At 37.6% G+C, this 13,206-nt stretch overlaps 1 long non-coding RNA gene across 1 annotated transcript; it reads right to left on the reverse strand.

The window, feature by feature from the left end:
* Positions 1–3,696: 3,696 nt before the first annotated feature.
* On the reverse strand, positions 3,697–12,341 carry LOC132683870 (uncharacterized). The gene is made up of 3 exons (XR_009612429.3): positions 12,160–12,341; positions 11,468–11,611; positions 3,697–4,050 (listed from the first exon to the last, which is right to left on the reverse strand). It is a non-coding gene; the product is annotated as an uncharacterized LOC132683870 (long non-coding RNA).
* Between the last annotated feature and the right edge of the window lie 865 nt (positions 12,342–13,206).

Below are 13,206 nucleotides of genomic sequence, written 5' to 3' on the forward strand. Positions count from 1 at the left end.
TGCGTGAGGGTGTAGCAAGAGAAAGATCAATAGGCTGATTTGCCAAGGTTAAAGAAATATGGGCCATGGAATCTGGCAAACCTAAATGTGTTGGGAAACATGCCTTTAAGTTTAAGTTGGGTTCATAAGAATTTGACTTATTTCAGAGCAATAAATGTGTGCTGGTCTTATCTAAAGACCAAGGTGTCAATTTTATTGCTTGTTGCACACAGTCATGACCACTGGTGCCATTTTGAGATGATTATATTCGTTAGAAGCTGATGACATTAAGACTGGGGTGCCGACAATTTCCTAGCGTTGTGTGCCATGTATTTACAGAGATCAAAATGAGGCATTAACGACCTCACGGTATTACCTTTAAATATGTATAAAGTACATTTTAAGCAGTTTATGCCTGAGTTTTTAGTTGTGTTTACCTTTCTTTCCAAGTTATTTTGAAGGGAAAAAAAATAAAGTATCAATAAAGTATCTTAATTTTAGGTCTTTTTTATTTCACTTCATATTTTATTGTGAAAGCTGTAGCACCAATAGATTGGATAAAGACAATAATTTGGAATAACTCATTAAAATAGCCAAACGAAAATTTACAAGAAAAAAATACCACATGTATACCACATTTTTCACTTAAGACACACAAGTCCAAGAAAGCGGTTATTATGAAAACCTTGTATTTTGTTCTGTGCTTTTTAATTCACAGAACATTTTAATATATATCGTTCCATTTGATACCCACTAGGCACCAAATATAATATATAAGTAATCAAGTTAATTGTGAAAAATTTTGGTATTAAATGGCGCTTGGACAAGTTAAAGACAATGAACTATAGTTCCCTTTTTGGCATGTGATTTCAATTAGCTCTAATAAGATTATTTTATCCAATGTGCATTGTGTAAAAAATAAATTCATATGACCTAATGTCATTAAAATGTTATCATCTTTGGCTCTTCTCTCCTCTGGAATGTGCTAGGCATCATGCAGAATATTGCAAGTTTGCATAATACAGAACGGCCGCATAAATGTTGAGATGTAATTCTGTTGTCTTTTCAAGATATACTGCAGCACGACTAATGACTATACATCTCAGCTTTAGCAAGATCCAATTTTCTCTTCTAAACTAAAAAGTCACTCCCAAGATTTAGGCTTTCGTTTGACAAAATCGTTCCCTTAAAAATACAGAAGAAACGCCAAGACTGTAAACTAACAAAAATGTGTGGCGACAGACAGTTGGTGCCTCATAATGCACTGGTGTTTCATTAATCACTGTCACAAAGTGTACATTCCGATGTGTATGTGACTTCCAGGGTAATATATTGAGTAGTGAAAGTTGCATGTGATGATCAATTTAGTATTTCAGGACAAGGGGAAAAGTTTGTATTTGTAAGGACGGATAATACCTGATCAGATATTAAGATAATGTTCTTATCTTGACAGTCCCTTCTCCAAATGACCTGGAAGACTCCTAAAATCCAGGCTGTTATCCTAAGAAACATGTTTAAAATACTTCCCTTTAGTCAGATTCTGAGGTTTCTTGGGAGTAGAACCAAACATTTGATAAGTACCTTTGTTTTGTTTCAAAATCTCTTTTGGGGTCAGATGTCTCCACTCATAATGTTTAATTCACTTGAGATAATGTGCCACCAAAGCATTTATCATGATTATGGTGTTTAACCCAAATTAGTGAGTGAAAGGATTTAAAATGATATCATTTGCTAGAAATTTGTGGGATTTTTCTTAAAGAAAGAAGTCTAACTCAGCCAATCAAATACATTCAATGTTCTCCTAAACTCATATTTAATCTTACATACATTTAAATTGTTTCATCTTCTTAAAGTAAGTTCTTAACTTTTCAACTAAGTAAATCTTCCCCAGAGGTAAAATCCCAATTCAGTGCCCATTTCTCTTAGGAAGTCTTACCTAACTGCTCACTTCCACTTAAAATATAGTTTGTACCACCTGTATTAATCATATTTCACTAGTTTATGTATATGTCACATATGTTGGTCATGCTTCCCCAACTAGATCTTAATTCATAAAGGAGAACAAGGAAGAGAATCAGTGCTAATTGACCTGTTATAAACAATGGAATGTGCTACGTATTTTGTATATGTGATCCCAGATTACAAGATCAAGGTTTTACACTTCTTGTTGAATTCCAAAATACAGGGCAAAACTGGTATTCAAGAAATGCTTGTTCATTTAAAATCAGTCTTTAAAGTTATTTCCTCCCAAAGATGTTATTAATGCTAGTTCATTCTATTAGCCATTAGTAAAGGTCTTTCTAAGATTAGCCAATTTTCATATTCATAAGAATTTTAGTCTCATTTTTATAAAAGCTAACAACTCAGAGGAGGTATCATGAAGTGAGACAACGACAATAACTTTAATGTGTTTTATGATCTTTTTCTCTTCCTTCCGTCCCTTTCAAGGACTTAATGTGGAAGAAACCGTTTACGACACATTCTCAACACAACTGTTAAATTATAAACTCTTGACTAAAAATGCCTGGGTTCAAATTCTGACTCCACCATCATGAGCAAATTATTTAAACAGTGTACAGCCAGTTTCCTTTATCTGTAAAGTAGAGATAACAGCACATTGTCAGAGGTCTCTGTGAGGATTAAATAAGATATTGTGTACCAAATGGCTGGCCCTTAATAAGCACTCAATAAATATTAACTATTTTGTATTGTTACAAATTGTCTTTCCTCATTTCCCCATCTAAAGACTTGAGGAAAATAAAATCACACCTTATCCAAATAAGTGAGTGAAAATGTAATAAATACCTCAGATGCTTCATTCTCATCAAGCTAATATGAAAAATGGAGTGAGGGGCACCTGGGTGGCTCAGTTGATTAAATATCAGACTCTTGATTTCAGCTCAGTTCATGATCTCATAGTTGTGACATCGAGCCCGAGTTGGGCACTGTACTGAGTATGGAGCCTGCTTGAGATTCTCTCTCTCTCTCTCTCTCTCTCTCTCTCTCTCTTTCTCTCTGTCTCCCTGTGCCCATCTCCCTCACCTGTGCTCTCTCCCTCTCTCTAAATAAATTAAAAAAAAATAATGGAGTGAGGTAAAGTTTATCAGACCAAAGATTAAACTTATACAGTATATGTCAACTTATCCCATACCTCACTTTGATCCTCTTGTCTGATATAACCTATTTCTCATACTTGGTTCACTCTGGTCCAATTTACTAATATAGATAAATCACTCATATGAACGTTCCCCACCATTGTCTCATTCCTGCTTGCTGAAGAGGATTTGACATTTCTTTCTGAGTGTCTCCCAATGCCTTCTGCCATCTGAGGAAAAGCCTCTTTTTCCAGATTGTTTCTTCTGAACTTCTGTCATGCACATTCAGAAGCAAAGTGGTAGAAATAAAACAAACAAACAAACAAAAACAGGGCCCAGACTGGGTCTGGGGAAAGCTCTCAGGAAGCTTCAGAAATGAGAAACATGGGGGAAACCGCAGTGTGTGAAACTAGAGTAAAACTGGATTTAAAAAGTCATGCCGTAGACTTGTGTTCTCTTTGTGGTGTTCTAGAAAGAGAAATAAAGATATTTGATTATTTTGAAATGACTTTTTAGTTTCTGAGTTTTTCTTTAACGACGGTACATTCTGAGACTGGACCACAGGCTTCATGGCTTTATAACTATTACCCAAGTTAAGCGCATGGCTAAAACTTACCATAAAGTGTAGGAAGAAAAATTTGAGGGCACACATTGTTGTAGTCATGTAATAAGACGATTCACGTTGCTCAGCTTGGCTAAATAGCTTTCAGCCCTGGGCTCAAGCAAGCAGCAATCAATCACTCCTCTCCACCATCTTAAACAGCTGCATTCACTGAGTCACTTTATCCATCTGCATGTTTAATTTTTCGTACAAATTTCAAAAACACTTAATATTTCTCTTCCTTTGTATTTCAGCTCACGTGTTTCTGCTTCTGTATATTTAAGATGATCTTTAAATCCATAAGCACTTTTGGGAAGGTAGTCTTTTTCCACAGCAATCATTATTAGCCTTTTGAGTCTTGAGAATAAATGGTTCCTAAGAAACACACACAGAGTATAGGTGCATTATCATCTTGAGAATTCTAAACTGGATGTCTCCCCATTCTCCTTCTAGTGCTTTCTCCACAAATCCTGCAGTTCATTATCCTAAAAATGAATTTGATTGCTAAAGGGTAGCAGACTATGCCACCTCAAAATATGCCAGTTTGGTATAAAGATTGTTTTGAGCTGAGGGCAATTGAGAAAAAGCAGATACAAGAAAAGCTCTATGCCCTCCCCCTATTTATCTAAAAGCAGGACATAAATTGTAAATATGTCTCTCCTCTCCTCCCCACCAGGAAGGACAGAAGTTAATCACTAGAGACAACTCTAGATCCTTATCAGCCCAGAGATGGCACCAGATGAACCCACATAACAAATGTGTCCAACTAGCCTTTATCTTCCATTAGTTCCCCAATACATTTGCCTTCCCCCAATATGCTTCCCTAAAAGCCCAAAGTTGTTTGTCCTTTGTCTTGTCATTTCTCCAAAAATGCATTGTTCTTCTGGTAAGATGTCATATAAGCCCAAGCTCTAATCACCCCTTTGAGTTACTCATCCCTGGGTACTTCCACGTGTAAGCACACATGAATACACTTCTCTTTGCTTTTCTCTTGTTATTCTTTTGTTAGTCCAATTTACAAGGCCTCAGCCAGTGAAACTAAGCTAGGTAGAGGGAAAAGTTTTCCTCCCCGACATCACCATACTCATGCTTAAAACCCCTGTTGGCTTCCTATACTTATGGAATAACCCATCTCTGCAGATGACCCTTCACAATGAGCCCCAACCTGTCTCCCCAACCACTCTTTTCCAGCACTTTCTGTAGGGGGCCACACAAAACTTTTCCCTACTGCTTGAAGACACTTTACCTGGAAACTGGGGAGGAGCTGCTCTCATATAAACTGTTTCTTGTTTCTAAAATGTTCTTCTGGGAAAATGTATACTGCTAATTACGCATGACTCACTCAACACTTGACTCAGTTCAAGTGTCCTGTCAGTGGTGGCTTTTCCTCAACTTCTCCAGGTAGTGTTAATATTCCTGGGGCACCAATTTTTTATTATCTCCTTTAACCATGACAAGAACCAAAGAGAAATTCTTATTAGCCTCATTGTACAAATAATAAACTGGGACTATAGAATGTAAAGGACTTGTTTTGAGGGTACAACTGGCAAATTTGCCCCATTGCCCCCACAGCCAAGGAGCTGTCCCTCCTCTGTGCTCTTGTAAATTTCTTTTGCAGTCTTTAGCAGGAAGTATTGAAAATATCTATCTCAGTCTGTTTCCTCTGCAGTTCTAACTGGATTCCTTCCTGAAGTTAAGACGTCCATAGTCCCAGGACTACCTATAGTTTTTGGTGTTCATCTGTTTCTTGAGGCAGTGCAGCAATCAATCAATGAAACCTTTTCTAATTGAAGAACGAAAGGAAACATGAGCTGATAGTTTAATGAGCACCTATGCTATTTACCAGGCATTATGCTGATTCTACAAAGCTCATTCAAACTATTTAATGAGTTTTATCAAAAGTCCACTTTTCTATCAAAACTTATTTATATTACATAAAATATAACACAAATTTCTAACACTTTAACCAGATGAAGTAAATCTGCTAAACTTTCAGGAATTAGAGGCTTGCTTAGGACTTATTATGCAAATTGTTGAAGATGCATTTCTTATGTGTTAATAAAGAACAAAATCAGTGAAAGCCAACTAAGAACCAGAGCAAAAAAAGTGCATTCAATTTGTTCTCTTTACACAGATGTAAACCCATCAGCCTCCATTTCTTTTTCATTTATTCACGTAGTGGCAGTAAACAGGCAACCCAGTCTTCTGTGTGTTCTGTTGTATTTTAGGCTCCTTTGGTGACAAGTGGAAGACCAGTTCAACCAGCCTAAGCGAAAAGGAGATTTAATTATAAGAATTCAAGAGGGTCTCACAAATTCTACCCCTCTAAAGGAATTGGACTCAGAAATAAAAGCTGCTAGGCAGTGACTCTCTCTCCCTCTCTCTCTCTCTCTCTCTCTCTCCATGGTCTCTTATCTCCACAATTCTCTTTGCTGGTTTCCATCATTGCTTTTTGTCATTTCTCTGTTTCTCTTTCTACATAGTGGAAGATGGATAGCTCACCCAGGGATATTTTACATGTTGTGTGTCTCTAGCCATGTTTATAGACTAATGAGATGCCTCTGAGAATCAGTTTCTTAGAGAATCTGATTGGCTCAGCATGGTCAGGTGTCCATTCTGGGCCAGTTGCTAGCAGTCAAAGCAACACACACAAAGAAAGAATAACCTAGGGGTGAATTTCTCAGAGAAAACGAGTCAGTGTTAACTGAGCAGATGCCGCAATAATTGTCCATTCCATACATGTTCTTATCCAGCTTTCTTCTGGCACGGAAACCAGTTAGAATGTCTGTATGTTACAATTTTGCCAAATACTCAAAATACACAACATTGAGGCATCAATTTCTCAATTTGTAGTAGATTCAATCCTAAAAATTTAGACCACTATTTTCTAGCCACTATAAAATCATTAGGAATGATTGAATCCATACCTTATCTGGTTGTTAGGTAATTGTCTCCACTTTCCCAAGTAGATGGATGTTTTCAGTTCAATGTAACTACAACTAAAGAAAATGTGCGGAGGAAATGTCTTTTCTTATTACATTATAATCGTGTTTGTGTCATAACAGAGTGGCTAAATGAAAGGGACATACTCAAATCACTGCAGGACCAAATTAGCAAATTGAATAGTTTTGGTGTGTTCACAGAATAACCGATTAAACCATGTATCCTCGAGAGAGGGTTTCCAATACACAGAAACATCGAATAGGAGGGGCCTCTGCTCTGAAGATGTAATTGGACATGGATGAAGGGGTAAGTCAGAAAATGCTCACCTAAATCCCTCCCTAATTTTGCCTAGTTCAAAATGATTAGCCCCTCGCCTTTAAATACAGAAATAAGTATTATCGACTTATTGTTTTTCACAAAAGTAAATTTGTATAAATAAAATTGCTCCCCAAATTACCAAGTTTCCAGTCTCCAAATCACCACAATTGCTGACGAATAACTCCTATGACTAGGCAATAAACTGAGTGCACGATGTCATCTCCGCCCCCGCCCCCCCCCCCCCCCCCCCCCGGCCATTGAAATGACAGTAAGGTGTTTAAAAGAGAATGAATTGGTAACATCATAAATGGGGGGTTATAGAAAGTGCAAGAGGTGGCCTAATTAGGAAATGAAAGCAGATGGGGATCGCAGGGAAGTGTACCCCCAGGGTGAAGGAAGCCACACACTCAACGGTAATATACACTTGTTGAAGAATGCTGTATTTCAGGGAGGACCCTTCTTAGGTGAAGTTCTGGAAAAACTCTAAAGAATCAACAGATTAGAGGGAAGCAAAGGGCTGTGGAATAATGCCAGTCAGTGTCTAACCAGAAAAATAAAAACCTTGGGGCACCTGGGTGGCTCAGTCAGTTAAGCATTCAACTCTTGATTTTTGGCTTAGGTCATGAGCTCCCGGTTTGCGGGTTCAAACCCTGCATCAGACTCCGGCTGACAGTGTGGAGCCTGCTTGGGACTGTCTCACCCTCTCTCTGCCCCTCCCCTGCTTTTGCACTCTCTCTCTCTCTCAAACACAAACAAACAAACAAACAAGAAAAACCTTAAAATGAATATAATAAAAGGGGTGGGTTTTCTCTGCCTGGAATTGTGTGGCAATTAAAGAAAACCTTTAAAAGTTATCCTAAACTAGAGAAATCAACTGCTACAGAGAATGGGTTATCCTGATCATGGGAAGAACTGGAAATGCCCAAGATCTTGAGACGGTGATGCAACTCAGAGATTGGCAATTGCAGTAAGCCTCTACCATCCCCAAGGGCTAGAAGAGCCAAAGGACAAGGGAGTGTTAACAGAGCCCAAAGCTATCGCCTTCTAGCAGAAGTTGAAATGGCCGCAAGCCTGCGCAGTTGAAGCTGAGACCATAGAAGAAAGGACGGATTGGCAGGAGAGGTATGAAGAAGGCACTGCCACTTCTGCAAATTCTGCCTGCGATACTACAGCTGCCTGGGACACACAAACAGTGATAAATACCCTGGTTTCTCTTTTTCTTCCCACCCTCCAGTCTTCCACCTGTACTTTCAGCTGGAGGAATCTATCCAATTGACAAGGAAGCCTAAGAAATAAGGCTCAGGTGCCTGGGTAGCTCAGTTGGTTAAATGTCCAACTCTTGGTTTCAGCTCAGGTCGTGATCTCATAGTTCGTGAGTTTGAGTCCCGCATGGGGCTCTGTGCTGACAGTACAGAGCCTGCTTAAGATTCTCTCTCTCCCCTTCTCTCTTTGCCCCTCCCCCACTTGTTCCCTCTCTCTCTGTCTCTCTCTCAAAATAAGTAAATAAACTTAAAAATTAAAAAAAAAGAAAAAGAAGTAAGGCTTCTGTTCTGTGGAGCAGGGCAGGAGGAGACTGAGGAATACCTTTGAGATCATATAGCCATATGGCAATCTAGGGACAGTTTTCAGGTAAATGCTTTCCAAAGGAACTAACTCCCTAACAAGACAGAATTCGGGACCCCAGTGGGAGTTAATACCCTAGAGCAAAGCCTCGTTCTCATTATTATTTTTTTCCAGGAGTGGGGAGGAGGTCTACCCCTAAATGGTAAAGTGCACCTGCTGTTTTTTACACACACAAAATTCCTGGCAGAGAAAACCCTCCCCTGTTATTACATTCATTAATTGAACCTTTTACTCACAACTTCGAGTGGACAAACCGAAGAATACTACTTATTTGAGGAAAACCAGGGGGTCAAAAAAAGGGGGCTTGAACAGAAGCAAGTGACCCCTGAGAAACAAATAATCCATGGAATGGAATTAGTCTTTCAGAGAGATTCAAGAATATGTTGCTCACAAAAAAATAAATAAATAAAATAAAACCAAAAACCAAAACCAAACAAACAAACAAAAAAAACCCTAGCACATCAAGAAGAGATCACTATGAAAAAATACACAAATAGAAAATGAGCATTCTTGGAAATTAGATGTACGAATGGCAAATTTTTAAAAATAATATAAGTCAAAATAATTCTAATTTGAAACCCAGTGCCAAAGCCTCAAAGATTAAATATATAGGTTATATATGTTGAACGGTAAACTGAGGCACATTAAAATTTACACTACTTTCTTTGCACAGACATCCATTCAAATTAGGCAGCACCGAACAAAGTTAAGAGTGTTCCCCTGACAAGCTGGGAAAGGCTTTTGCAGATGGAAGCAAAGTAAGGGAATTATTTGATTGGCTACCGCTTAATCAGTTGCCCAATTTGTGGAAGCCTAGTTGGATGTTTGCGATTAGATGTTCTTAAGTTTCATTTTCTCGGATTCAAGTTCATTGACCCTGACTTAGGTTTCAGTGTGTTATACAGGCTACCGAGATCTTAGACCACCTCAGTTTAAGTTTCCTTGTACATATGTGATTAATATATATGTAGCTTTGTATAGAAATTTATACATGTAATATATTTAAATGCATATAAAATGCATGTTAATTTATAATATATAACTTTTTAAGATATACTTTGTGTTATATATTATATATATTTGTATTATATATTATACATATATATGTAAAGAAAAATTAATAGACATGGAGACTTAATCAAGAGGTTCAATATCCTAAGAGAAATTCCCAACAAAGAGAACAGAAGTGGGAGACATTAAGCAGGAGGCAGAGAAGAAGAAGCAAATTTGCAGGAGCTCAAGAAATGCCCGAGTGCCAACTGGGCATAGGATGAGGTATTCATATCTATACCAACAGGAACTAGTTATATCCTTCAGCGTTCTCAGTCTGAGGACAATTAAAAATGTGAGGGTATAAAATAAAGACATTTTTGAACACACAATGAGTTATCTTCATTTACCTTTTCTTATAAAAAAAAAAACCAGCTGTGGTTTCTTTTCAAAACAACAGAAAAGAAATTGAAAAAAGGGAAGCCATGAGATCCAAGAAATAGTACACCCAACACAGAACTACAGTGAAAAGAGACTCCTTCAAAGCAGGCTCTGTGGAAAGTGAGAAGAAACAATGGTCAAACTTGGCAAATGAATATGGAAGGTTTTAACCACAATGTTTTCATGTTGACATATAATGCAGCTAAAAGGCAGGATCTTTGTGGGGCTGAAATAAAGGTTTATGCTGCCTCTTTAAATAAACGAAAGTAACAGAAAATTAGAAACTCAAGGAAGATCAAAGAACTCTATAAGGAAGCCTTGGACTAAATATGAAGAAAGGTGCGATGTGGAATAACTTTGAGGTCCTCATGGAGTGGAAGGAAAGAGATCCACTTGACCTTCATGATTAAAGTGGCCCATGTTTAGTGAGATAAAATTATATCATTCTACCATGTTCCATGGTGGTTAATAATTGCTGCAATTAGAATATTGAAAACACTTATTGGGTCTGAATTCTAGCCTATAAAGTATAGATAAATGGTTAAATATTTAATTAATTATAACGGTAATGCAGAATTTAAATAGTACGAATTTGGTCAGTGTAAAAATAATGACATAGTTTACAGAGCTAAGTAAGTATAGAGAAAAAGTAGGAAAAATTGTGTAAAGAAGCACTAATGTTTCTATCTTAATAATGGGACCTACGGAGTAATGAATATCGATTTTGATGAATAAAACATGAAGTTTAGTAATCATGTGACAAAAATTTAAGGGGCGGAAGTCCACTGGAAGTTAAGAGAGTATAAGTTAGCTAATTCGTCAGCTTCCATATAGAAAAATAAATATTTTAAGGTATAAATTTGAGGGTTGATAATTGTTAAATAATTTTAAGCGGTTAGTGTAAAATAGAGGTATGAATGTGCAGTTTAGCACAGGAGTTCCAAGTTGATGGCCCATAAGCTAATTCTGCAAGAATCCATTTTTGTTGTTGTTGTTTATTTCCCATATAATGTTTGTAAAACTTGAGAAGCTTAACCAAAACATTCAGATTTCTAATTTATCTTAAAAAAAAAAAAAAGAATGTAAGAAAGATCTAGCAACACTGAAATTGCATTCCTCCGTGGGAGCAATCGGCCAGAGCTAGCAAACAGGCTTCCCTTAGATGGAGCCTGTGCTATGCCTTTGGCAACATTCTACAGGCTTCCAGGTATGTTACTTATGCCCTGCTTTCTTTGTTTACACCAACTGCCTAGCTTCTGTGAGAGTGAAATCTTTGACCCCTCACTGAGAGTTACAGAGTTAAATATCGGAAGAGTTATACCTGTCTCAAGGTTGGTACCTCTGGGGAAATGAGATCAAGGGTGGAAAGATTTTAGTTTGGGAGATAATAATCTTTCATTTAAGGACAGTTTTAACCAGCTCTTTTATTTCTATGTCTATTTGTCCATGTATTTCTATGTCTATGCCTATATCTTACCTGGCTCTAGTCTGGCCACAGACTGAGTCAGAGATAATAAAATTTCAGAAGAAAATGAAGAGACCTTATGCTTATTGAAGGGTCAACTATAAGTAGGAAGATGGCTTTCAAGGCAATGGTTCAGTATCTGGGGGTTCACAGATACTATAAAAAATAAAACAAAAAAAAATTAGAACAACCTATCTGCCTAGTGGAAGTAATATACTGTTTCTCTGATTTTGCTTGTGGCCAACTGTTAACTCTCACAAATAACCATGTGCCCCTCTACATTTCCCAGCCGTCCTTGTAGGATGTTGCAATTATGTGACTAGACTCTAGCCGACAGGATGTGGGCAGATGTGATGTAAGCCGCTCCCAAACCTGGCCCATAAACTCTTCCCAAGCAATCTTACATATGTCTTTCCCTTCCTCAGCAATTTGGAAGCCAGGTGTTCAAGATGTCTCAGCTGCAAGACAGAGGGAGCCTATCTGACCCATATTGGACTGTGATGTGAACAAGAAATAAGCCTTGTTGTGTTAAGCAATTGAGATTTGGGGATTGACTGTTCCAGTAGTTATTGTTAATTACCTAAACCAGTGACTCTCAAACTTAGCATGTTTCAAAATCACTAGAAGAGCTTGTTACAATACAAACTGCTCACAGGTGACTTAATATGAAGTCTCCTACATATTAGCATTGAAGCAATACTTACAATAACATGAGTCCACTGAAATGAAGACGTAGGATGAATGGATGATGCCAGATTTCCGAGATCAGCATAATGGTGCTTGTATCTACACTGAGGTGTTACAGGCAGTCTGGAACATGATGACTTCAAGTTACCATGAAGCACAATTTCAATTACAGCATAATTATGATCTGGGAAACCAGAAGGCAGATGGATCAGCCTCCTGTGAGGTCACCTCTGTTAGGGAAAAGCCCAGGTCAGACTACAGGTGAAAAGTATAGAAGAGAAAATGTAAGCAGACACTGCAAACACATACCACGGGGAAGTCACATATTGGAGTCATGATCAGTGTCACAACCTCATACCTACATGTCAATCTCTAACAGTTCCAAACAGGACCTTTTCATTTCTGACTAGGAGCAATCATAAAAAGTTTCCTGCCAGGGGAAGGAAAATACCCAATAGGAATCCCATGATTTTATGTCAAGAACACTGGCAGAAAACAAATGAATTTCTAATGACCTAGGAGCGACAGACTCAACCTTAGAGGTTAAAAGCAGTGATTAGACAAAATTCAATTTTCTTCTTTTCTTTTTTCAGATATACAAAATGTGCACCTATGCGGTGGGTATTTCTACAGTACTTTTCACAACATTGATTTGATTATGTTGCCTAATTTGTCACTGTTCCTTCCCAAAAAGATAGTTTTCCATCAGCCTCTTCAATAACTTCATATTCTTCTTGGATCCCCTGCCATGAGCCACACAGGCTAGTCTTTCTACTTATACAGAGAGATAATAAAACTCATTTTTCTTTTTGTCTTTGACTTACTAATATTTAATTTGTTAATTATCTCACCATAATATGATAATAAATTATCCATGTTTTCCAGACACTACTTTTTCTGTTTCATTTCTTTCCCTTGGTTTCTTGCATAGATCTGATCACAGAAATTCCTGCTTGGACAATGCTGTTAATATTCTTGAGGAGAACTTTGTTACTGCAAGTTATTAATGGAGAGTCAAATGAGAACGGTATGATTACACTATTTGATTTTTCCCATTCTATTTG

The sequence above is a fragment of the Panthera onca genome, chromosome C2 (assembly GCF_046562875.1).
Source record: "Panthera onca isolate mPanOnc1 chromosome C2, mPanOnc1 haplotype 2, whole genome shotgun sequence".
Taxonomy (NCBI): Eukaryota; Metazoa; Chordata; class Mammalia; order Carnivora; family Felidae; genus Panthera; species Panthera onca.